The sequence below is a fragment of the Pelophylax lessonae genome (genome assembly GCF_965119305.1).
Source record: "Pelophylax lessonae genome assembly, chromosome: 2".
Taxonomy (NCBI): Eukaryota; Metazoa; Chordata; class Amphibia; order Anura; family Ranidae; genus Pelophylax; species Pelophylax lessonae.
The window spans coordinates 33,074,535-33,101,838 of NC_138769.1; the positions used below are offsets into that span (position 1 = coordinate 33,074,535).

General features: G+C 43.5%; 1 protein-coding gene across 1 annotated transcript in view; it reads left to right on the forward strand.

Moving 5' to 3' along the window:
• LOC309546122 (galactosylgalactosylxylosylprotein 3-beta-glucuronosyltransferase 1-like) overlaps positions 1–27,304 on the forward strand; it is a 299,237-nt gene that overhangs the window by 207,648 nt on the left and 64,285 nt on the right. The gene's annotated exons all lie outside the window — the stretch shown is intronic.

A 27,304-nucleotide genomic window follows, 5' to 3' on the forward strand; every position in this document is an offset into this window, starting at 1 on the left:
AGTTTGTTAAGTTAATCATTTTGTTTTGTCATATTCATTATGTTAGAATGACTTGTTTTCAGAATTGGTTTCATATATTCGGATTTGTTTCATATATTTGGATTTGGTTAGTGTATTTGTTTTTTCCAATTGATTCAAATTTCAGAAGATGGCTATATTCATTCTATTTAGTTATATTCTATTCTAACTTATTTTATTTTTTTCTATTCTAGTCTATACTTTTCTGTTCTATTCTATTGAATTGTATTCTATTATTTTGTACTCTTTTCTATTCTGGTTTATTATATTATATTTCTTTCTATTCTATTCTTTTCTTTTCTATTTCTTTATATTCTATTGTTTTATAGTCTATTCTATAAAGCAACCTAGGAAGTAATCATAATTTTATTTCACATTTAAACCTTACTAAATTCATTGCAATATGTTTCCATTTTGAATGTAAATACATTTTCCAATTTAAATTCGTTATTTTGTTTCATTTGTTTAATTTTGGATTCTTTGAAATTTGTTACTATTGTGATACGGAAATTCAGATACATCCAAATCTCTGAAAAACAAACATTTCCTCCAAATTTCGATTTGTAATGAAACAAATCAAACTATTTATTATCATTTATTATTATTATTATTGTTATTAATATTATGAGCCCCTCATAACATTGTACCTGTCTCTCTTTTGTCTAATGTATTCAAGACCCCAGTTAAGCTTGACATAGTCAAGTTGCTTTTCTTTTTCTCCTGGATTAGAAAGCAACATTTTGTTTATGACTGCAGTAGATATTTCTTATCAACTGGAGAAGTGTGTTGTGTTTTGTTAACACCTTACATATTGTGTTTCTGTTTAATACTGCAATTTAATACTGCAATTGTCAGATACTATTACAGTATTAAAGAAAAATTACAATTTCTTTTTTTTTTAATTATGCAAATTACTGTGCATTTGTCAGCCCATAAAAAACAAAAACAGGGTTTTTATTAAATCAGTCTAAATATGTACATTATATTACCAAAAGTATTGGGATGCCTGCCTTTACACCCACATGCACTTGGAATAATTGCATCCCAGTCTTAGTCCGTAGGGTTCACTATTGAGTTTGGCCCACCCTTTGCAGCTATAACAGCTTCAACTCTTCTGGGAAGGCTGTCCACAAGGTTTAGGAGTGTGTCTATGGAAATGTTTGACCATTCTTCCAGAAGCGCATTTGTGAGGTCTGGCACTGATGTGGACGAGAAGGCCTGGCTCGCAGTCTCCGCTTTAACTCCCCCAAAAGGTGTTCTATCGGGTTGAGGTCAGGACACTGTGCAGTCAAGTTTCCCCACCCCAAACTCACTCATCCATGTCTTTATGGACCTTGCTTTGTGCACTGGTCCAAACCATTTAGTGGAGGAGGGATTATGGTGTGAGGTTGTTTTTCAGGGGTTGGGCTTGGCCCCTTAGTTCCAGTGAAGGAAACTCTTAAGGCGTCGGCATACCAAGACATATTGCACAATTTCATTCTCCCAACTTTGTGGGAACAGTTTGGGGATGGCCCCTTCCGGTTCCAACATGACTGTGCACCAGTGCACAAACAAGGTCCATAAAGACATGGATGAGCGAGTTTGGGGGTGGAGGAACTTGACTGGCCTGCACAGTCCTGAACACCTTTGGGATGAACACCTTTGGGATGAATTAGAGTGGAGACTGTGAGCCAGGATTTTCTATTCCACATCAGTACCTGACCTCACAAATGCGCTTTTGGAAGAATGGTCAATTATTGTGATTATTTTCAGCCCACAAAAAAAAAAAAAAATAAAGCAGTATATCAAATACAAGCCTTATATTAAAAAAATGTGTGTGTGTGTGTATTAGTCATGGAATTATAGTCAAGGTAAAGCAGAACTCATTTGTCACTGTTAAATTGCAAGTTAAAATTGTGGATACATACATACTATGCAGAGAATATATGGAAATACATGCAAATCTATGCTAGCTTTTGCTTTATGTCTACTTTATATTATCCATATGCCATCTTGTAGAGTCTATGCCGTTTCTTATCTCAACATTAAAGAGAGGTGAAGTAGTTGGTTATACCATCTGAAGGATGGTAATCTGTAGTCATATCCTCACAAGAAGCTTCCTGTACTTTCATTCTTTCTCCTCTTCTTTATCCTCACCCTAAAGGTCCTTTCCTGCTCTTTTATCAGCCACATGCTACTTGTTCTGCTAAATAGAGCTGTCTATCAAATGATAAAGGACACTACAGGGTTAGAACTGGGAAGAGCTACAGTACATAAGGCCACATTCACACTTGCAAATGGGCCCAGCACCAATTATTTGCTCGAACCCCAGGGGGGGTTCCCGGCAATTAGCTGCAGTTAATAGTGGCCCCTCGCATGTAATCACTCATGGAGCAATCACCTGCCAGTGATCGGCACTGGACATAGACTGTCTGCGATAACCAGGGAGTGCTAGTCAGCAGTCTCTATTTGTATTCAATGGGGCTGCCTCCCACAGCTAATTACTGGAACCGTTACTGGGATTATTGTACACTATATTCCCAAAAGTATTGGGACGCCTGCCTTTACACACCCATGAACTTTAAAGGCATGCTAGTCTTAGTCCATAGGATTAAATATTGAGTTGGCCCACCCTTTGCAGCTATATCAGCTTCATCTCTTCTGGGAAGGCTGTCCACAAGATTTAGGAGTGTGTCTATGGGAATGTTTGACCATTCTTCCAGAAGCATATTTGTGAGGTCTGGCACTGATGTTGGACGGGAAGGCCTTGCTTGCAGTCTCTGCTCTAATTAATCCCAAAGGTGTTCTGTCGGGTTGAAGTCAGGACTCTGTGCGGGCCAGTCAAGTTCCTCCACCCCAAACTTGCTCATCTATGTCTTTATGGACCTTGCTTTGTGCAATGGTGCGCAGTCATGTTGGAACAGGAAGGGGCCATTCCCAAACTGTTCCCACATAGTTAGGAGCATGAAATTGTGAAAAATGTCTTGGTATGCTGACACCTTAAGAGTTCCCTTCAATGAAACTAAGGGGCCAGGTCCAACCCCTGAAAAACTACCCCACCATAATCCCCCGTCCACCAAATTATTTGGACTAGTGCACAAATGGAACTTGATTGGCTTGCAAAAAGTCCTGTCCTCAACTCAATAGAACACCTTTGGGATCAATTAGAGCGGAGACTGCGAGCCAGGCCTTCTTGTTCAAATCAGTGCCTGATCTCACAAATGCACTTCTGCAACAATAGTCAAACATTCCCATAGACACACTCCTAAACCTTGAAACCTTGTGGACAGCCTTCCCAGAAGAGTTGAAGCTGTTACAGCTGCAAAGGGTGGGCAAACCCAATATTGAACAGTGGCATCTTAAGAGCATTAAAGGGCAGTGCAATGCAATGCAGTGCACTAGGGCCCCGCCTACACAATCACCGACGAGAATAAAAATGCAAATTGTTGTTAAGGCTATATTTAATGGTCCACAAGTGACAGCTTTCAAGTTCGGCGGCTGGCTCCGGTGAACACACACACACAGACGGGAGTCAGACTCGACTGTCCTGTGTGTGCCTGTTCCCTTGAGGCAGACAGGCATTCCTGCAGTTGTGGGCTCCCCCTCCATGACCCAAGTGGCCTGACAGCAGCGCAGTACCGACAGGCGCTTGCCACCTGCTAAGTTCTGCGGTGGGATGCACACGGGAATCGGTACTAATGCTTGGCTGGGTCGCTGGGCAGGTGGGGCCACCCGGGCAAGTGGGGCCCCTGGGCAACTTCCCAGCGTGCCCATTCGGTAAGATGGCCCTAATATTGAATCCTACGGACTAAGATTGGGATGCCATTAAAGTTCATGTGCGTGTAAAAGGCAGGCATCTCAACACTTTGCTTAATATAGTGTATGTAATCGATGCCGAGCCCATTTGCAGTTGTGAATGTTGTCTAATACAGAGTGGAACATGTAGGAGCATAATAACATATGTATAGAAAAGTTTAAAGAGCCTATGACCTTTAAGCTATGCAGCTAGCAGAGTTCAAACCATGGGGTGATTATCAGGAATCAGCAACAGGGATGGCTAAATCTGAAAACTACACTACGAAACTCAGGCCAGACTATATAAAGTAAAGAAAATGACATGTATTAATAGTAAAACAAAAGACATCCAAACATCAGCAAACAGGAAATAAAGCAAACATGGAGATGCAAGTGAACCACAACCATATAACCAAAATACCTAAGTAATAGGAAGCTAAACTAGCTATGTACAATATGTACAAAAATGGGGAACACAGATAAGCAGGGAAAACTGGAGATGCAGTGCACAGATGGGAATGGGGGATCCAGGACTGGGATCAGGTACAAGGGGAGCAGAAAGGAGACAGCAGGGTTCAAGGATGCAGGGCAGGAGCAAGATCAGGATCTAGGGTCAGGAAAAATGTCAAGCAGTAACAGGTAGCAAAACAAAACACTGAAGCAAAGTGTATTAGTAGAGGAGGGATTAAATACCCTACCAGCAGCCAGCAACAGGTGGAGACTGATTACTGGAGTCTGCTGGCTGGTGAACACTGGAACTACAACCTCGCACTTTGGGAAGCACAGTGCCACCAGCAAGTGATCCAGGTCCTGACAGTCATAGAGGATCCCAGGTTGTACACTGTGAGGAACCCACAAGCCACAGTAGTTCTGCAGGTACAGTATGCATGCAAACACAGTTATTAACTTTGGATTCCAGTGTGTTTGCATAAAAAGTAAAAAAAAAGAAACTTTAGTTCTGCTTTAAATCTAGCATAGGCATTTGGGCTTCAATGACTGCAAATAACAGAAGGGTTCATCTTTATTTCTGACCATAGTAAATAAAGAATACATGAACAAAAGCACATACCTTGAAGTCATCATTGGAAACCATCTGTACAGGGAAGGTTATTGTATCCTCTAAGGCTAGCCACACATTGACTGATTTTTGGAAGAGTCAACACTGATTAGAGGAATCTTCAAAGAATATTTAATGAACACAGACAAGATCACAAAGGAACCAGGTACATGGCCAATCACTGAAGACAAATAAAATGGGGGACGTCAGTCAAAATGTTTTTTATCATCAATGCATCATGCATACAACCGTTTTTAAAAATATTATCAGTAAAAAACAGTTGTTAAGCACACAGGTCATTTACTCTAAAAGAGATCCGCTGCTGTTCAAAACAATTAGGTCAAGTGCCCCGACATTGTTTAATTTTATAGCATAATTCTATGTTTTTTTTTTTCCTTTACTATTATTTATTGAACATTCTTAGGTTACTCGATCAATTTTCCAATTACAGTTGTCAAATATGGAGTAAATGTTCCCAAATATCACCCCGCATAAGGACAGCTTTATTCTCTTTCACCGCCTGTACTATAAAGCATTTATTTATATGGTTTAGCTAGGAATGGCTTTCAGCACTAGGAATTATAAAGCATTGCTTGTTTTGAATTGGCATCTTATTTGGAAATAGATTCTCATTTTTATATTCTTCACTTGCACTGTAATAGATTGCAAGCTCTGCCCCTTCTGTATCCCTCCTTTTTACCCTTATACTGTAAATTGCAGATTCCTCACCATATATACAGTGCATCCGGAAAGTATTCACAGCGCTTCACTTTTTCCACATTTTGTCATGTTACAGCCTTATTTCAAAATGGAATAAAATCATTATTTTCCTCAAAATTCTACAAACAAAACCCCAAAATAATAACGTGAAAGAAGGTTGTTTGAAATCTTTGCAAATTTATTAAAAATAACAAATGAAAAAAATCACATGTACATAAGTATTTACAGCCTTTGGTCAATACTTGCACCTTTGCAGCCTCAAGTCTTTTTCAGTATGATGCTACAACCTTGGCACACCTGTTTTTGGGCAGTTTCTCCCATTCTTCTTTGCAGGACCTCTCAAGCTCCATCAGTTCGGATGAGGAGCGCCGCTGCACAGCCATTTTCAGATCTCTTCATAGATGTTCAATTGGGTTCAAGTCTGGACTTTGGCTGCAGGGCCGATCCTAGGGTAACAGACGCCTGGGTGCAGAAATATTTATGGCGCCCCCTGTGTGGGCGTGGTCATCTTACTAACCCCTCCCCTTTCCTAATGGGACCTGGAGGGGGTCTCTCCAAGGAACACAGAGAGGGCCTCTGTTAGAGAGTCTGTTAGAAAGAGCCTCCACCAGGCCCCATTAGAGACTACAATGGGGTTGTATCATGGGACCTGGAGGGGGGTCTTTCGAACAGAGGTCATCTTTGTGTGCATTTTAAAGTCTATGTTAGAAAGACCCCCCACCAGGCCCCATTAGAGACTAAAACGGAGTCTAATGGGACCTGGAGGGGGGTTTATCTTACAGAAGCCCTCTCTGTGACTATTGGAGAGTCTCTGATAGAAAGAGTCCCCTCCATCCCCGATGAGAGACTACATTAGAGTGTCACCGAACAATAGAAAAATAAACAATATTATATTAATAGCACTTTGATGCCCAGGCCCAAGACTAGAAGACTTCACTTATCTTAAATAATGGGTACTGGGGCTGGCTGCTGGTCCTGGGGCCTGGCTTCTGGGGCTTTGCTGCTGGTCCTAAGGTCTGGCTGCTGGGGCTGGCCTGCTGGTCCTGGGGTCTGGCTGCTGGTCCTCCTGATTCCTGGCTGCTGGTCCTGGTTTTTGGGGCTAGGCTGCTGGTCCTGTATTCCGGCTGCTGGTCCTGGGGTCTGGCTGCTGGGGCCTTGGGGCTGGCTTCTGGTCCTGATTCTTGGCTGCTGGTCCTGGGGTCTGGCTGCTGGTCCTGATTCTTGGCTGCCTGTCCTGATTCCTGGCTCCTCTGTGGTGTGCCGGGCTCTGTGGTGCCGGGCTCTGTGGTGTAAAGCTCTTGTGTGACATCTCAGCGGGGCTGCGGATGTCACTGTGAGAACGGCGCCTCCATAGTCCTGGCTCACAGGCGGAGTGACATCAAATGCACTCCGCCTGTGAGAGGAGGAGCCGTACAGAGAAAGTAGGCGGCTGCAGTAGAGAGCAAAGCCATTGCTTCCTCTGTATGGCTCCTCCTCTCCAGGGCTGGTGCAAGGATTTTTGGCCCCTAGGCAAAATAAAAATTGCTGCCCCCCCATATGCTCGTGAATGTGCAGTACAATGCGCATTATTAGTACACATACACTTCCATAAGCCTAAAACGTTTTACTATGCATTAAACTTCAGTCTAAGTTACAGTCAGAGCATGTAATGTACACTACACATACACTTCCATAAAGGTAATGTGACATCACCGTCATGTTATGGAAGTGTATGTGTAGTGTACATTACATGGTCTGACTGTAACTTATCAAACCCAGTGATCACACTGTGATCAGCCCATACACAGGCAGGCACTTTAATTCATCTGTCAGTGTGGGACTGAGATATGTCCCCTGGTAAAGTCTGCCTCCCTCCCAGGCTCTGCTAATCAGTGTCACAAACTGCCAGCATACACTAAAACTTCAGCAGGCTCAGGCTGTGGGATGGCATGGCCGAGTCACACTCACACACATGCCATGAGACTTCTTCCTCCACAGCTCCGCATGGGAAAAAGGGGCTGGACTGGAAGTCTCTGAGCAGCCCCCAGCCTGCTTACAGTAACAGACAGAGGAAGATTGTAAGGAGAGGCAGCTGCTACACTCAGCGATCCATCCATCCATCCCATCAATGTTTACACCTCACACCTCACCTGATCATCTGTCATTGTCATGTGCTTGCCTTTTTAAAGCTGGAACTCTCACCTGGCATCTCCCTCTGTCCTGTCTTCCTCCCCCACTGTCACCCCTTCCCTCAGCTCACAACTACAAACATAGGCGTGTGCAGCATATGGCATTAGGGTGTGCACCTCAAACCAAAGCTCAAACACACACAGTGTATACACACACAGTACACAAACACACAGTATATACACGTATACACACACACACACACAGTATACACACACACACACACACACACACACAGTATATACACGTATACACACACACAGTATACACACAGTATACACACAGTATACACACACACACAGTATACACACACACAGTATACACACTGTATATACACAGTATACACACACACACACACAGTATACACACAGTATACACACTGTATATACACAGTATACACACAGTATACACACACACAGTATACACACTGTATATACACACACAGTATACACACACAGTATATACACACACATACACACAGTATACACACACACAGTATACATACACACAGTATACACACAATATATACACACACACAGTATACACACGCACACACACACACAGTATACACACAGTATACATACACACAGTATACATACACACAGTATACACACAGTATACATACACACAGTATACACACAGTATACATACACACAGTATACACACAGTATACATACACACAGTATACACACAGTATACACACACACAGTATACACACAGTATACACACACACACAGTATACACACAGTATATACACACACAGTATACACACAATATATACACACAGTATATACAAACACACAGTATATACACACACAGTATACATACACACAGTATACATACACACAGTATATACACACACAGTATACATATACACACACACAGTATATACACACACACTATACACAGTATACACATACACACAGTATACACACAGTATATACACACACACACATACACACAGTATATACACACAGTATATACACACAGTATACACACACACACCAGCACTTTCCATCTAATTATCAGCCTGCCTGATTAAATACACTGCTGCTGCCTCCATTTCCTGGCATGCTGGAACTTGTAGTGCTCCAGCAGTTCACAGACATTGCATGTGGTAATGCAGAAGAGAGGGAGGTGGTCAGGTATGGAGTAGGGAGGTGCAGTAGAGATTGGAGGAGAAGGTTAGAGAATATCCTCCCTCCAGAAGCAGTGCACTGCTACTCACACAGAAAAAACAACAGACTCAGAGACAGGAAGAGAAAACACAGCCCTCCCCCCTCCTCAGCAGGGGAAGCACTGACAAGAATACATTTAGTTTATTTTCCCCAGCTCACCTTCTTCTATAAAGGCTGCAGCCCGTCCCACACTGCAGGCAGTGTACTCTCCTCTCTTCTCCAGGTCGGCATCTCCTGCTGAGATATCAAACAAGGCGCGCTGGGGAAGGGGGCGTGTCCACTGTGTTCCCATTGGCTGAGGAGGCAGCAGAGAGGCGGAGCAGCTATAACCAATGTATTTTTTCAGTGAAAGGCGAGGCTGCAGTGAGAGACTTGCAGCCGGGAGAGGATAGTGCGCCCCCCACCTTGCGGCGCCTGGGCGCACTGCACCCTAAGCACCCGCCTCGGACCGGCCCTGTTTGGCTGGGCCACTCAGGGACATTCACAGAGTTGTCCCATAGCAAGCAACTCCTTTGTTATCTTGGTTGTGTGCTCAGGGTTATTGTCCTGTTGGAAGATGAGCCTTCCCCCTGGTCTGAGGGCCAGAGTGCTCTGGAGCAGGTTTTCATCAAGGATGTCTCTGTTCATTAGTGCATTCATCTTTACCTCTATCCTGACTAGTCTTCCAGTTCCTGCCGCTGAAAAACATACCCACGGCATTCTTCACTTTAGGGATGGTATGGTATTGGCCAGGTGGTGAGCGGTGCCTGGTCTCCTCCAGAGTCCAGACGTGACGCTTGCCATTCAGGCCAAAGAGTTAAATCTTTGTTTCATAAGACCAGAGAATTTTGTTTCTCATGGACTGAAAGTCCTATAGGTCCCTTTTGGCAAACTTCAGGCAGGCTGTCATGTGCCTTTTACTGAGGAGTGGCTTCTGTCTGGCCACTCTGCCATACAGGCCTGATTGATGGAGTGCTGCAGAGATGGTTGTTCTAGAAGGTTCTCTTCTCTCCACAGAGAAACGCTGGAGCTCTGTCAGATTGACCATCGGTTCTTGGTCACTTCCCTGACTAAGGCCCTTCTCCTCGGATCACTCAGTTTGGCCGGGTGGCCCACTCTAGGAGGGGACCTGGTGGTTCCAAACTTCTTCCATTTACAGATGATGGAGATCACTGTTCTCATTCGGACATTCAATGCTGCAGAAATTTTTCTGTACCCTTCCTTAGATCTGTGCCTCGATACAATCCAGTCCCGGAGGTCTACAGACAATTCCTTGGACTTCATGGTTTGGTTTGTGCTCTGACTTGCACTGTTAACTGTAGGACCTTATATTGACAGGTGTGTGGCTTTCAAATCATCAATCCAATCAACTGAATTTACCACAGGTGGACTCCAATTAAGTTGTAGAAACATCTCAAGGATGATCAGTGAAAATAGGATGCACCTGAGCTCAATTTTTAGTGTCTGTGAACACTTATGTAGATGGAATTTTTTTCATGTTTTATTTTTAATTAATTTGCAAAGACCGCAAACAAACTTCTTTCACGTTGTCATTATGGGGTATTTTTTGTAGAATTTTAAGGAAAATAATTTAATCCATTTTGGAATAAGGCTGGAACATAACAAAATGTGGAAAAAGCGAAGCACTGGGAAAACGTTCTGGGTAGCCTGTGTGTTCCCTTATAACCTAATAGGCTGTGTGCTTAACAACCCTCTGTATTACCCCCTTTTACTGTACCCTAATAAATTGTAAGCTCTTCTGAGTTTGTATCCCTCCCTTATACTGTAATAAATTGCAAGTTATTTTATCTTCTGTAGGACTTCCTTAAACCCCAATAGAGTGTAAGTCCGCCTATCTTCTTTATCACTCTCTAATACCATAATAGACTTTATTTTTTCCACCTTTTGTATTTTTCTCTTATTCCCTAGACTGTAAGCTTTTCCACCTTCTGTATCTTCCCTTATACGCCAAAAGAGTGTAAGTCTTTCCACCTTCAATATTCCTCCCTTATACGTAGAGACGTTTATAGAACCCCTGTGCAAAAAACCATAAAGGGCCCCCCTGACCCCCAGCCTAGGCTTCCCACAGTGGCGGAATGCCAGGCCCCGTTCACAAGTACAACCTTTGCGACTCTGGTAGTTCTGCTACTGGTGTCAGTAGTTTTTTACTTTTTATTTTTTTATTTTTCTATTATTTTCTACCATTCAATTTCTAAATTTTTTTTTACAATTTTATTTTTTGGTAATTTTTTTCAAAAAATTTAGGAGCCCCGATGGGGGGCTTCGGTGAGATATCAAGGGTCTTAACAGATGTTTCAACTTAGAGTCAAAGAAAGGAGATTAAGGACACAGCCCTCAATCTCCTTCTCTGCAGCCTTAGCTGCACAGAAGGAATGGACAGGACGAGCTCTGTACAGAGCTTCCCATTCATTCACAAATTAAAGCAAAGTAAGCACAGTTTACTATTCCTCAGTTATTAATCAACACTCAGTGATCAGTACGGATCACTGACTCTATTCATTAAGACAAGGAAGGGGCTATTAAATTACAAATTTACCTGTCCCTCCCCTGCTCTCAGCCCTGACAGATCCCCCGCAGCAGCTAGCGGGAGAAGGAATACAACAGCATTGCTGGGGATGAGGGGGGGAGCCGGGGGAGAGCACAGGAGCCCGATCACAGCAGGAGGTGGGGCGGCATGTAGAGGATCTGATCCCCTCCATTTTCCCTCTGCAGCCGCTATATTCTTCTATATGCAGTACGTTGTTGATCGTTGTTGGACATATATTGTAAGGTTCTTTTTTTTTTTCATGCAGCCTGTGGGCTAAACGCAAAAAGAGAACCTAACAGATTCCTCTATTCACATTGATCGATGTGGATGAAGAAATCTTTGCCAGAAAGTTTGTGGTATGCCCAAAATTAGACCTCCAAGCATCCACCCACTTCTAATGATGGGCATACATGCAATGTTCTTTTTTTTTTTTTTGTTTAGCCAAAAAAAAGAACATACCAGATTCCTCCAGTTGCATCGATCGATCTGGATGAAGAAATCTCTGCCAGGAAAAGTTTTAAAAAATATATGGCGAAGCATTGGGGAGATCCACCCTCTGTGTCCGCCCCATCCCCTAGGCTTCCCCATATGTGTTTTTTTTTTTTTTTGAAACTGCGGTGGTGAAATCACATCCTACAGCTCTGCAATCATTGATTTATGTATATGCTGAGAGCAAACGCTGTTGCTGTCAGGATAAACAAATCAGTGCTGCAGCTGATGCGTGTACCTGCAAAGCAAACTATAGTTAGCAATAAAACACAGTAACAATAAAACATTACAATATAATAGTATACAGTGCAGTAAAACAGTAGAATGGTGGTATCTGCAAAGCAAACTATGGTTAACAATGAAAAGTAACAATAAAACATTACAGTATAGCAGTATATTATAAAGTAAAGCAAGTACAGTAAAACAGTAAGAACAGAAAATAAACAAAACAAATAAAATTAACAAAAATGTATAAAACGACAACTATTTTTGGCTATTTTATTTTTTAATTTTTTATTTTTTCAACTTTTTTTACACTTTTTTTGCTAACTGTAAAAAAAACTTTAAACGTTCCAGGTTAGGGCCTCTCAAATTGCAATAGCCATCTAACATCTTTCAAGACCCTGTGTGAAAGTGTGCCCTAGACCGTGCCGTGCTGTACCTTATACTAATACTCCACTATTGTGTGGTAGCGACGGATCTTCTTTGGGGTGCTCTTTTGGTAGAGGTACCAAGGAGGACATCCAGAAAATGCCTCTCATGAAGCTGGCTCACTGCATCTGGATTGTGAATTTGGGCCACAGCACCTTTTGGATACAGAAGGACTGTGATGATCTCTTCCTGGAATTTTAGGAAGGATCCACTTCTTCCTGATGCCAACTGGAAAAAGTATACAGACACTTTTTTGTACCAGCGTCTGGCCTTATGGGCAATTAAGTATGACGCCATCATCTGGTCGTTGAAGTCCACCCCTCCCATGTTAAGGTTGTATTCGTGGACACAGATGGGCTTCTCAACAACACCAGTCGCCGTTGCAATTTAGACTGTCGTATCTGGGTGAATCTGAGGACAGAATGAAAATAATCCTTGTGTCCCTCCACTTTACTGCAAGCAATTTCTTACACTTCAAGCAGGCTGTCTCCCCCCGTCTAAGTCGGGAATCTGGAAGCCATTAGGGGAAGCCCTGCCGATTAGTTCGCACAATGCCACATGCGCCAATTCCAGAATCAAAAAGGTGACTAAAAAGTGGCATGCTTGTGTAATAATTGTCCAAGTATAAATGGTACCCCTTTCCGAATAAGAGTGACACCAAGTCCCAAACAACCTTTCCATTGCTCCCTATGCAGTTTGGGCAGTTGGGAGGCTCCACATTGCTATCTTTTCCCTTGTCAATCCGGAAACTACATGTATAGCCTGTTCCCCGGTCATTAAGCTTATACATCTTGTCCCCATATCTGGCACGCTTGCTGGGGAGAAACTGTTTGAAAACAAGGCGGCCAGAATATTTAATCGGGGACTCATCAATGCAGACAGCTTGTTGGGGCGTATACAAGGCTGCAAACTTTTGGTTGAAGTGATTTACGAGGAGCCGGTCATATCCAGGATCACCCCGATCCCCTGAGGACGAGTTCATTGTCATTGAAATGCATGAACCGCAAGATTTGCTTGTATCTAGTCCTGACCATGGCAGCAGAGAATACGGGCATATGATGAAACAGCTAACAAAACAGCTCACAAAAAACCAAGGGGAGTAAAATTGGGTCTATCCATCTGAATTCTGGGAATGGGAGAAGTACAGGCGCTGCAGAAATGGTGGGCTCCCAATCAGGATTTGCAAGCGCATCAGGAAGGACACTATGGTCTCTACTGGCCTGTCTTCGAATTCTTGGTGGCTGCAGGACACTACTTATGCTAGCCACTGCACCAGCTTGAACTGCACTTATGGGACTTGCCACGTCACCAAGTGTTACTGCAGTGCTAGTTTGACTATGACCAGGATATACTAGGCTGCTGATGCTTGCCAGTTCAGCAGAAGGTTGAGAGGCACTAGTACCGACACTGCTGCATATGAGAACCCTGCGATCGTTGCACCTCAGCAACAGAAGAACGGGGTCAGGTACGCTTGACCTTAGCAGGGACCACTACTCCATCGTCATAGCTATCTGTCAGGGTGTCACTGCTCTCTACAGGTTTGAATTTTGAGCCTGATTGTGACAGTGAGGACTACCCATCGCTCTCATCTGTTATGATTAGCATCGTGTAGGCCTCTTAACTAGTCTACCTCCGTTTAGACATTTTGGCCAATAAATTTATAGGTATCTAGTGTGACTCACAGGTAGAAAAGCACCTGGTTGTGAAGGACTGTTTGAATTGCTACCAAAAATTTTTACTGCTAGTGCTAGCAGAGATCAGGGCTGTGTGTGCTGTGTATTGGAAGTGACAGTAATCATTCTTAGGGGCTGGGTGGAGGGGCTAAATGCAGGCGCTGGCAGGTGTCGGGGCTGATACTGCTAACGCTGCGTTTTAGGAACCCTATACTATACTATTGGAGACACTAGTATAGTTCTGATCTGTTCAAAGATATTGATCCGATCAGACACTTTACTAGTAATTGGAGGTGTTAGTGTATGTGTGTGTCACTGGCAATCAAAGGGTTAAAATGTATTACTAAATATGTGGCGGACATTTTGACGCTGTCCTGGATTGACTCTAACTAATGTTAACGCTAACTGAGGTCACCTGTGACACTAATATAGTGTTTAGAAAACAGATCTGTACACTATAATAGTGACACTGTGACAGGGCAATGAAGGGGTTAACTGGGGGTGATCGGGGGTTCGTTCTTTATTAGGGGATATATGGTGGGTACCCTAAACCTATCTGTATACTGTATATAGTGACACTGTGATAGGGAGTGAAAGGGTTAACTGGGAGTGAAAGGGTTAAATATGTGCACTTGTGTCAGTGTGGTGCTTGTGTACTCACAGTAGATGTTCTCTCCTCATGGAACCGAAAAGGGCTCCAGGAGAGAAGATAGCATAATTTCCTGTGCCTTTGTTCGCATTACACAGGCACAGGACATTCTGCAATTGATCAGAACCGATCACAAGGTCCAGGCCAAAAATCATTGGCCTGGACCTGAAGACTGAACCAAATCAGCACATTGCGGGGACAGTGAGCGTGCGCGCGCCCCCTAACCCCGCGTGTGACTGACGTACAGTTACCTCGGTTCGCACATCCAAGCCACCTTGCTGCAGTAAAACTGCAGCGGGTGGTCGGCAACTGGTTAAAGTGTTACTAAACCCACAACAGTAAAATTAGTTAGTATATGCAGAATAGCATGTTTGTTATACTCACTGTGGAAACCTCCACATTGTGTAAAAATGTTGTTTGATCCTGTATGCACAAATCCTCCCCTTCCTGCATTGTTCCCCTGGACAAGTCCAGATAAGACACAGTGTGTGGAGTCAGGCTGCATATGCTTAGTTTGGTCTCTGTTGCTGGAGAGAACATTTCCTGTTTGATCAGAGCTAGTCAGGTCACATGGTACTGACATCACACATTTGGACCTGTATACAGATTCTAAATGACAGCCCAGTCCCTCCCTCCTCCTCCATGCCCAGTAACTAAAAAAGAACACAGTGGATGGGATGTCCCATCTTGATTGATAGATGATCCACTTCCCATAAAAGCACGAGGACACAGGCTGTAGTGGATTTCAAGAGGCAATGATTCCCATAAATGAAATAACACTCCTGTGCTACTACACTGTCCTATATTACACATTCAGCAATCAGCTATGTCCATCCCACCTGGCATCCCACTGCCACCTTGCTAACACTCTACCCCCTTGCATCCTCATCCTCATCACACCTGACAGCCCACTGCCATCTTGCTAATACCCTACCCCTTGTCATCCTCATCTTCATCACATCTGGCACCCCAATGCCACCTTGCTTACACCCTACCTCCTGTCATCCTTATCCTCATCCCATCTGGCACTCCACTGCCACCTTCCTAACACCTTACCTCCTGTCATCCTCATCTTCATCACACCTGGCACACCCCTGCCGCCTTGCTAACAACCTAACCCCTGTAATCCTCATCACATCTGGTACCCCACTGCCACTTTGGTAACACCCTGCCCCCTGTCATCCTCATCACTCCTGGTACACCACTGACACCTTGTTAAAAACCCTACCCCCTTTCATCCTCATTACACCTGGCACCCCACTGCCAGAGAAAAGAAAGGCCAATTTGCTTTTCCAGATGAGAGGTGTAATCCTGAGGACAGGTAAAACAGCTCACATCCAACTTGGGAAAGAAATTGGCTGCACAACTCTGCCGGTCCAAGAGATTTATCAAAACATGTATAAAACTGCCACCAGTACACAGACCATGGTAAGGTTGAAGCGTTTCACATTGACAATGTGCTTCTTTAAAACCTAACCCCCCCACTGCCACCTTGCCACCATCACACCTGCCACCCTACTGCCACCTTGCTAACATCCTACATACTGTCATCCTCATCACACCTGGCACTCCACTGCCACCTTGCTAACACCCTACTACCTGTTATCCTCTTTACAGCAGGCACCCTACTGCCACCTTGCTAACACCCTACCTCCTGTCATCCTTATCACACCTGGCACTCCACTGCCACCTTGCTAACACCCTACTACCTGTCATATTCATCACACCTGGCACCCCACTGCCACCTTGCTAACACCCAACTCCCTGTCATCCTCATCACACAGGGCACCCCACTACCACCTTGCTAACACTCTACCTCCTGTCATCCTCATCACGCTGGGCACCCCACTGCCACCTTGCTAACACCCTACCTTCTGTCATCCTCATCACACCTTGCACCCCATTGCCACCTTGCTAACACCCCGCCCCCCTATAACCCACTGCCAGCTTCCAAAATCCTGCATTGACAAAGCAGCTTATTCCAATGTTAGGAGAGGATAAGGGTGTGTGTTGTGTTGTGGTGTTGTGGTGGGTAACATGGTCAGTGGATGGGGGCATATTGAAATATGGATCACTACTTTACCAATAAAGATACCACCCCAGGTGAATGATTAAAGTGTTACTAAACCCACAACAAAAAAATCAGTCTGTATATGCAGTAAAGCATGCTTGTTATACTCACTGTGGCACCTAAGGGGTTAATCCTCTGCAGGCTACACATGCTCAGTTTGGTGTTTTTTCTTGGGAGAGTGCATGTAATCAGCGCAGGACCAATCAGCACTGTCCAGACAGAAGAACAGGGGTCTTGAAGCCTGATAGGAAATTCGTAGGAGAAAAGAAAACTCCTCCTACAATTCTTCAGCACACACTGATAGAAGTCACAAGACTGCTATATACTGCTAATGAGAAAAGGTATTTATCAGTTAATATTTACTAAAATAATTGCATTTCCATGTTCTGTGTACTGTGGGAGACCAGATATAGTGAATGCAGAATCCTGGGTTTAGTAACACTTTAACCACTACATTGTATTAATATGTTGGCACATTGTAAAATAATAAAACAAGTGATTTAATATGCCAACGCTCTCGCTGGAGCTTCGGTTGGCTTTCTAGTTTAATGGCTATCTTAATTTACCCCTGTAATTGGCTTCCCGAAACATGTTTAATCACCTTTAACTTTGAAAATATCAATTTTTACATCCATTGTAAAATCAATATGTTTTTGCTCCTTAATTAAACCGTGGCTTCTTGTAGAGGCAGTAGACCTCATTTCGTACTATGCAGTCAGTGAGCATTAGGCTGCCATAAATACGGTTTTCACAGGCATGGGTGTCTTGAGGAGAGGGGTAGATGCAAGGGGAGCTTTCACTTGTATTTTCCTGGTTCCCTCCCATTGATGCGGGTTGGATGTATTGCTCTTCTGACGATTGCTGTATCAATGCAATTCCAAACTGCAGCACGGGGTCAGATGCGGCCCTTTTCTTGCTTTTATTCGGCCCTTGGGGCACTTTTCCTCCCACTGATACAGGGCACTATTCCTCCCACTGACACCAACAGTGGAGCATAATTCCTGCCAGTGACACTAACAATGTGGCAGTATTCCTCCCACTGACACCAACAACCAGGAACTATTCCTTTCACTGACACCAATGATGGGGCACTATTCCTCTCAATGACACCAACAATGGTGCAGTTTCCTCCCACTGACACCAATGATGGGGTACTATTTCACCCACTGGTACCAATGATGGGACACTATTCTTCCCACTGACACCAACGATGGGGCACTATTCTTCCCACCAACTCCAACAATGGGGCACGAATCCCCCCACTGACACCAATGATGGGGAACTATTCCTCCCACTGATACCAATGATGGGATACTATTCCTCCCACTGATACCAATGATGGGGCACTATTCCTCCCACTATCACCAATAATGGGCATTATTCCTTCCACTGAAGCCAACAATGGGGCACTATTCCTCCAACTGACACCAACGTTAGGGTACTATTCCTCAAACTAAAACCAACAATGAGGCATTATTCCTTTTACTGACATCAACAATAAAGCTCAATTCCTCCAACTGACACCAATGATGAGCACTATTTCTCCCACTGATGCCAGTAATGGGGCACTATTCCTCCCACTGACATGAATGATGAGACATGTTTACACCCATTAATTCCAGGGCAGTTTCTTCTCCAGGACAGTAAACTGGCCCTTTACTTAGAAAGCTTGAAGACCTCTGGGCTAGATCAACTTTCCACCCTAGATCACAATACAAAGGCAAAAAATGGGCAATGATGGCAAAACATGGTAAAAATAAACCATAGCAACCTTTTCAACCAGGCTGACTTCCCTGTAGACCTTACTCCAGCTCCAGGTAGTTTTATCCTGCTCCCTCTGGTCAAATATGTCCTCTCATTGGCCAAATAAATCAGAAGGAGGAGAAAAAAGGAGATACCACATCTCCTCCACCATGTCGACACTCTGTACTGGCCTGCCATGTTAATGGGAATGTTAATTCTGACATCCCTACTCCAGTCATTTAAAGGTCAAGGCCAATTAAAGAGTGAACTGACAGATATCCATAGAACAAGAAGTAATCTATCATCCTCATCCCCAATGCAGAGTTACCAAGCAATGGAAATTGCAATTGTGATGGATCTTAAAGTGTTTCTAAATGCAGGAGCCTGCATTAACTATATCTGGTCTCCACAGGATCCTGCATTCACTATATCTGGTCTCCCCAGGATCCTGCATTCACTATATCTGCTCTCCCCAGGATCCTGCATTCACTATATCTGGTCTCCCGAGGATCCTGCATTCACTATATCTGCTCTCCCCAGGATCCTGCATTCACTATATCTGGTCTCCCCAGGATCCTGCAGTCACTATATCTGGTCTCCCCAGGAGCCTGCACTCACTATATCTGGTCTCCCCAGGAGCCTGCGTTCACTATATCTGCTCTCCCCAGGAGCCTGAATTCACTATATCTGCTCTCCCCAGGAGTCTGCATTCACTATATCTGGTCTCCCCAGGAGCCTGCATTCACTATATCTGGTCTCCCCAGGATCCTGCATTCACTATATCTGCTCTCCCCAGGAGCCTGCAGTCACTATATCTGCTCTCCCCAGGAGCCTGCAATCACTATATCTGGTCTCCCCAGGATCCTGCATTCACTATATCTGCTCTCCCCAGGAGCCTGCATTCACTATATCTGGTCTCCCCAGGATCCTGCATTCACTATATCTGGTCTCCCCAGGATCCTGCATTCACTATATCTGGTCTCCCCAGGAGCCTGCATTCACTATATCTGGTCTCCCCAGGATCCTGCATTCACTATATCTGGTCTCCCCAGGAGCCTGCATCCACTATATCTGGTCTCCCACACTACACAAAACATGGAAATGCAATTTTTTTATTAAATATAAACTGCTAAATACCTTTTCTCCACAGCAGTATATAGCAGTCTTTTAACTTCTATCAGTGTCTGGTTAAAGCTCTTAGGAGAAGTTTTCATTCTACTCAGGGGACCCCTAACCCTTCTGTCTGGACAGTGCTGATTGGCCCTGTGCTGATCACATGTACTCTCCCAAGAAGAAAAAGAAAACTTTCCAGCAATACCCACCAAACTGAGCATGTGCAGAGTGCCCCCAATGCTCTGATCTATCAGGAGATAGATTGGGGACAGTGGAAGGAAGGGAGGCTCAGAGAAGACATAATCAAACAGACTTTTTACACAATGTGGAGGATTAACCCCTTTGGTTCCACAGTGAGTATAACAAGCATGCTTTACTGCATATACACACTGATTTTACTGTTGTGGGTTTAGTTACAAGTTACCTACTACTGTGCCCACTGAAAGCCATTTTCAATAACCTTCCACAATGATTTCAGTCCTCTGGGCATTTGAAACTGGGAAGCGATTTCTGAAGTGAAAGCTGATAGAAAGTAATAAAACTGACAACAACATTTGTTAAATCTTGCTATAATAAGGCTGCCTTAATTGTGCTCAGCGTGTTAAAGGAAGTAGCAGAAAAATATATATTTTTTTTCTTCCTTTAGTTTCTTGTGTTTTTCTATTTTAGTTTCTTCTTGTAGTTGTGACACACTTAAAGCTAAACTACAGAAAAAAAATAAATAAAAATACCCACCTGTTTAAACATATTTCTCATTAACCACAAAAGGTATAAATTCACTTTGGTTGCACCCAATACCCTTGCGATCCCAGTTTTTAACTTGTAAAAGTCGAGGAGTCTTCACTGTGTTGCACATAGCCTGTGCAGAGAGCAAAGCTGTGGGAGGGGCCCAACAGGCTCCACCCACTCCATGCTTCCTGCAAAATACTACAGGAGTGGGCGGAGACAAGACCAGTCCTCCTGCACAAGGAGAGAGAACAACAGTGAGCGGTCTTTATTACAGGAAGCTCCTGCACAGAAGTAAAGCTTCACACTGGATTACTGCACAGATCTGGAAGAAATATAAAAAGCACTCCAAGATATTTACACAACATTTGCTTGTACCAGAGTTCAGGTTTAAATGTATCTTATAAAAGCAAGGGGGTTTTTTGTTGTCTCACGCCAAGGTAATGGGACTTTGTGGGCAAGTAGCATTAAATACAAAAAGGAAATAAAGAAAAAATATAAAAATAAAAATAAAGAAGTTTGAATTTATTTACAATCTTGTAGAAAACAAAAAGAGGTAGTATTGCATCTCAAGATGTGAGCATTAGTGTTGGGTATAGGCCCAATGTGATAAGAGTAGAAAGAGAGGATTCTAAAGTGAATCCGTGACAATTGTGATAAATTGTGACAGTCAATATGGATTCTTGTCTCTGTGCGTCCCAAAAGTTCAGGAACAATTTAACAGAGTTTCATCCATAATTCCCTGACGCGTTTCGGCTATGTCAGACTTTTTCAAAGGTTTCTGTCACCCAGCTGAAAAGTATAAATAATGGTATTTTAATATTTCCTTTGGAAATATGCATAATTATAAATATATCAAGGTGCTAAAAAGTACATACTTGTTTTCAATCCTGTTTCTGCAAACCAAAGAAATTCAAAGAAGTTCTCTCTGCATCCTCCAAAACTGCAGCAAGGAGTCGTAAGGTACCACAGTCTGGAAGGATATATTATATATTGTTTAATGGGAGTGGTGTATATAATATATTGAAATAGGGGTAACTATTACCATTATTACACTCACCTCCAAATTAAGAGGTGTTCATGAATCTCTAATCAAGGTTCCAATGGTGTCTTAAAAGATCCTGAAATAATACATGTATGTATATGTATAAATAGGGCCATCTCCCAAATCAATAGTTGTATAATTGTATACATATAGGTGTCCAAATCCAAACACTTACAATTGCAGAGTTTGGGTGGAGATAAGGGGGATGTATCTCTCCGCTGCTTCACTCAAGGGATGAGCTGTTACCCCGTTCTGAAAAGTACCATGGTTTGTGTCCATGAAGTGATTTTGAACAGTAATGGTTGGTGAGTAAAGAATCTTTTATTTGGTGACTTCAAGGAGTAAAGGGTGAACACTTACATTTTGGGGAAGGTCTGAAAGAGAAATAAAGGTCCTTCGCAGCATGCAGCTCCACGTCCGTCCTGTTCCCTCTGCAGGAGGGAAGTGAGGAGGGACGCCGGCTCCCCGGCCTTATAAAGCCGCTCGCGCATGCGCCGAAGGCGCCGCGCTTGATCGGCTTTTTCCGTCAGTGACTCGGGGCCCCGTACTGCGCATGCGCCTGGGTGATGCGCGCGCAGTACGAGCCGGTCCTGACAGTTTGGCCGCCGACACGGGATGACGAGATCTGGGAGGCAGCCTGCCGTGATCGGCAGGTGCGGGGGGAGATCTTGTAAACCCCCTTCCCGTCTCAGTAGTACCCCTGTCACTGGAGGTGGCAGGGGTTTACCGTGCCAGGTGCAGGTTTGGAGAAAGTACAGGATGGTTTGCTAATGAAGCAGGATGTACATATCAATATACAAAAAACATTTTCCATCATATCAATACGAAAAATAAAGAAAGAATAGTAAAAAAATATAGTCATTATTCATATATATAATATTCTTGAATTAATTTTAACAGCAGTAAAAATATATGATGCCCAGAAGGATATCCCCAAGGGGGGATGTTTGGTAAACATTAACAGGTCTGGTACACCAAAAGGAGGGGGGGGGGGGGATGATTTGGGCAGGAAAAAAAAAAGGAAGTTTTAATGTATTTTGATCACTAGTAATAGGTATTACCATATTTATTTTATTAGGCTGTTTTGCCAGAGGCAAAACCTTCCAAGAATGGTCTGAAACTTTCTGTTTCATTAAAGGCCCGTACACACGTACCGATCGTCGGCATACAAACGTCGGTGGACGAAGGATCTGCCGATTGTACGCGTGTTAGTATGGTGCCTCCGACAGATGTCTGCGCACAATCCGCGGACAAAAGTCTTTCTTGCAAACATGAAAATATTTGTATGCCGACACCAGAACGGACGATTGTTCGCCTGTCAGTACACAATTCTGCCGACACACAGCTACAAATCCCAACACGCATGATCAAACCAAATGAGTTCCCGGAAGAATTTTCTCTAGTAAACTCAATATTTTATTCAGAAAGAACTTTCGGCTCGCGGAAGTCCAAGAAATAGGTGAAATGCGGAGCACATGCTCATCTTGATAAATGTGAGAAGAAGGAAGATGCTGCTCATAATGCCATACTTTTCTAATAAAAAGGCATGTGTTCTGTTATGATGAAGATAATGTTTGTCTATTCTATCTGTTCTATCAAATTTTAGAATTAAATAATTTGAACTCTTCACCATTATTTTTGTATTTTCACACCAAAGATCTAACTATTGATATGACCCTTTATTCTTTTATGAATTAATGTCTAAAACATATTTTTCAGGTTATGCACAATATTAAACATGTTAACAAATTCTGATAGGCCATTTTTTATTTTAAATTTTCTTTATTTTTTGGATCTCAGCAAAAAAAAAACAAAGCAAACATCAATACTTTCCGTATAATAAACTAAACATAAAAAAGGTCCATTTGGACAAAATTAAACTAGAAACTGGCAAACAGGGGTAAAATAAATAATAGGGGGTTACACAAATTAAAGTTGCTGGTAACTGTAATCAGGTTGCCATGAGGGCAGGTTTGGATCCTGCTGGCCATATTGCCACTGGCCATGTGGCATTTGGCGAGGTGGTGGGTGTTGTGGAGGTGGAGGTGGAGGGCACGGGTGCTCCTGGCATGCGTGGCTGTGCTCAGTAAGTATGCCGTTTTCAGCGTTTTGCAGCACATCCAGAATAATTTTTCTGGCATACTGACACTGCCTGAGGTCCACCTTATCCAGGATTTTGGCAGTCATATTCCCGAAGGACTCATTGGCCTCCGGTTTCCGACGTAGGGCTATGGTGGCCTCCTGGATAAACTCGTCGGTGATGTCATCCACGTGCTTCCTCTTTTGCCTCCGTTTGGCAGGAGGAGGTGGTGGTGGAAAGAGTTCCGCAGGCTCCTCAGGCTCCACAGGCTCCCCAGGCTCCTGGCTGCAACCTGGCTCCTCCTCAGTGACACTTCCCTGTTGATGAAATGAACAATTGATTAGAATGTTATAGTGTATATAAAAATGCATGTTTGTTATATTATTGTGAACAAATAGCAGACTTTACATACAGTGGCGTATCTAGGGTCTCCAGTGCCCTTGTTGAGGAGCTGTATTTGGCAACAACCCCCCCCCCCCAAGATCAATGTAAAACTGTAACCCACCCCCCCAAAAAAAAATTAAAGGGCATTAAAAGTTTCTAATTTGCCCCTTGTTTGCCCAGTGTAGAGCTCTCTAGTGGGCAATCATTGTCTCAGGTGTGAAAAAGAAAGAGAGGGTTGAGAGATAGAGAGAGGGAGAGAAAGAGGGGGTGTGAGAGAGAGAGGAGGGGGTTGCAGAGAGAGAGGGGCCTGAACTTGCAGAGGACTTGATGTAGGGCATTGAGGGTGAAGCAGTGCAGGGAAACATGAATAAGGAAGCCACCTGCCTTGCTGACCCAGAGTGAGAGACCAGAGACATGGAAGCAAGGATGGATGGATCATTTGCAGGAGCTGTTAGTTTTGTATTAAAAAAGGTTGAGCCAGAGGAATGCTGAGGCTACAGCAGTGTTTCTTAGGACCAGAGGTGTGCTGGGGATGCAGCAGTGTTTGTAAGACCAGAGGGGTGCTGGGGATGCAGTGAGAGGCAGTCTCAGTCTCCTGGTCTTTTGGCTCAGCTGCTCTCAATGTTTTACACCTGCATGAAGCTGCTCTCAATGTTTTACACCTGCATGAAGCAGCTCTCAATGTTTTACACCTGCATGAAGCTGCTCTCAATGTTTTACACCTGCATGAATCCGCCTGCAAACTGGGGGTTCTGGGGTGTGCAGGCTGAGTGGATTGTTAAAATAAACAATAAAACAATGCCAATGTTTTTGTGACCCACCCCCCTTGGCCTGCGCCCCTGGCGGTTGCCTGTCATGCCAACCCCTTGCTATGCCCGTTTACCTAAAGGGTCAATTATGGTTTAGCTTATAATTTTGTTACATGATTACATTTTAGCAGACAATATATTGTGAAATGCCATACCTGAGTAAAACTCTCCTCCAGGAAATCCTCATCCTGGCTTGGATCTACCGACACTGAGCCCTCTGCCGAAGTAGAAGGCAGTGTTGAAATTGACGGCCTGGATTCCATGGTGTCTGCCAGGAACCGCATGTTATCAAAGTACCACAGCCGTGGTACATATACATTCCGTGCCCCTGCTCCAGACTGGGTGGAATCTTCAATTTTTTTTAACTCCCGCCTGTAGGCAGTGCGAATACTGTTTATTTTTTTGCGGATATAAGTAAAATTTGCCCCAGGACAGACGGGCTTGTAGAAGGCCACCAAATGTTCCATGGCCTGTTTTCTGAGTTTTCGATTTTTATAATCTGCGGACTTGACTTGCCACAAACAGGGCAGTTGCCTGAACTCATCAATAAAACTTATTAAAAAGTTGTGGGTGGTGAAATTGTCCACCATATTGCAGGACAGTATATGCCTGCAAGACACAAAACAACACAAAACATATTAAAATAGCATGTATTTTGGCACATAATAAAGATATTCCTAATAAAAGCTGTATAGGGCCCAAAACACACACTTTCTATTAAAAGAGTCGTACCTTTGTTTGTGGGGAAAAGTCGTGATTCGCCGCTCGATCGTGCTCCAACTCTCGATATGTCCGCTAGCGAATCGTCGGCCGAACGATCTGGCGTCCTTTAAATACAGCGCAGGCGTCAACTCCTCCTCCAGTGGCGGGCTTGTGCAGGGGTGTGTACGTGCCGAAGATCAGGCCTACATGCGACACTCACACCTGAGGCAGTGGAATAATCATTGTTTAATTAGGAACCATGTCTCAACAATCTGGGAGCTCAATTAGTGGGGGCCGAAGTGATTGGGCCACCCGAAAATCAAGGGCTACACCCATGTCAAAGCCAGAAATGGTGGAGATGGTCTCCATTTTAGAAAAAATGGATTACGATGGAAAGTTGGCAAATTACGATCGGCCCAATGCCAGGAAAGATGGCATCATGGACAAGGTGGTGGCCTGTTTGGTCAAAAAATTCGGTGTCGAGCGATCGAAAGATCAGATTCGGAAACGGTGGTCTGACCTCAAACACCGTGAGCAGGATCAGCTTTCCCAAATCCATCGGATTTTGAAAAAAAGTAAGTTTTATTTTTTCTTTATTTTTTTAATCATGCAATATGTTTTTTATAATTTGGTGTATGTTGTATTAACATGTCTAGATTATAATGTCTATGTAAAAAGTTAGATTACTCATTTTAGTTGTCATGTCGTGATTTGATCGATCTATTGTTGATGTTTTAGTATATGACATTAAAAGTCAGGAAGCCATAGTTAAAAATATATGTATTGTGTTGCAACGAACGTTCTTTCCTGCACGAATCTTCTCAGCAAACATTCCTATTAATCACAGATTATTATTCAAACCTTTAAATAGGAGAAAAACGTAAACTCCGTGCCAAACAATGGGAAAGGAGGAGGAGAGGTTTGGCAGCTCCATCGGCAGTTGTGGAACAAGATGAGGACATGGGCACAGAAGGTGGCACAGATTCCACTAAAGGTAATTGGTTCCTATGCACTGTCAAACATTAATGTACCATATTTTTCGTAGATAACCATGTACATGTCTTCATATTTGTTACTAAAAGAGCTATCAAGCAGGGCACCATGTCCTAACAAATGTACCTCTTGTGACTTTTATGATATGGCCAATGTTTTGTATTATGTAGATGAAGACATTATTCCGGAAATAATCCTGGTGGAGCCAACAAGTGATGAGACACCAGAGCAACAAGAAGGTTGGTAGTCACAGATTTTTGTGTAGTGGTATCATAGAAATATGTGTATTTGCAATGATTGTTTAACCTTATATTCTTGTATTCCCTTACAAATTTACATTGCAGATGTTGCATCATGCCAGGATGTGGCATCCCCAGCCAGGTCAGAAGCCCGATCTCCTGGCAACTTGCCAAGCAGCATGGAAGCCAGTTCCGAAACTGTGGAGGAACCAGGACCAAGTGTCCAAGAGCCAATTGTGTGCCCACGTAGGTTTTTTCAGAATGATTTTTATCAGTGTTATTTTTAGCCTCCAATTTACAACACTAGTTCCCTATGGGAGCCTCTTTATTTGAATGGAAGTCGCACCGTAAGTCGGATCAGGATGCTCTGACTTGCGGGGCCACTTGCGTTGTGAAGATTTTTGAGGGGGAACTACACCCAAAAATTGAACAACCCACCGTGGGTGTCCCCCCAAGTTCACAACCAGGCCTTTTGTGTGTGGTATTGAGTTTGAGGG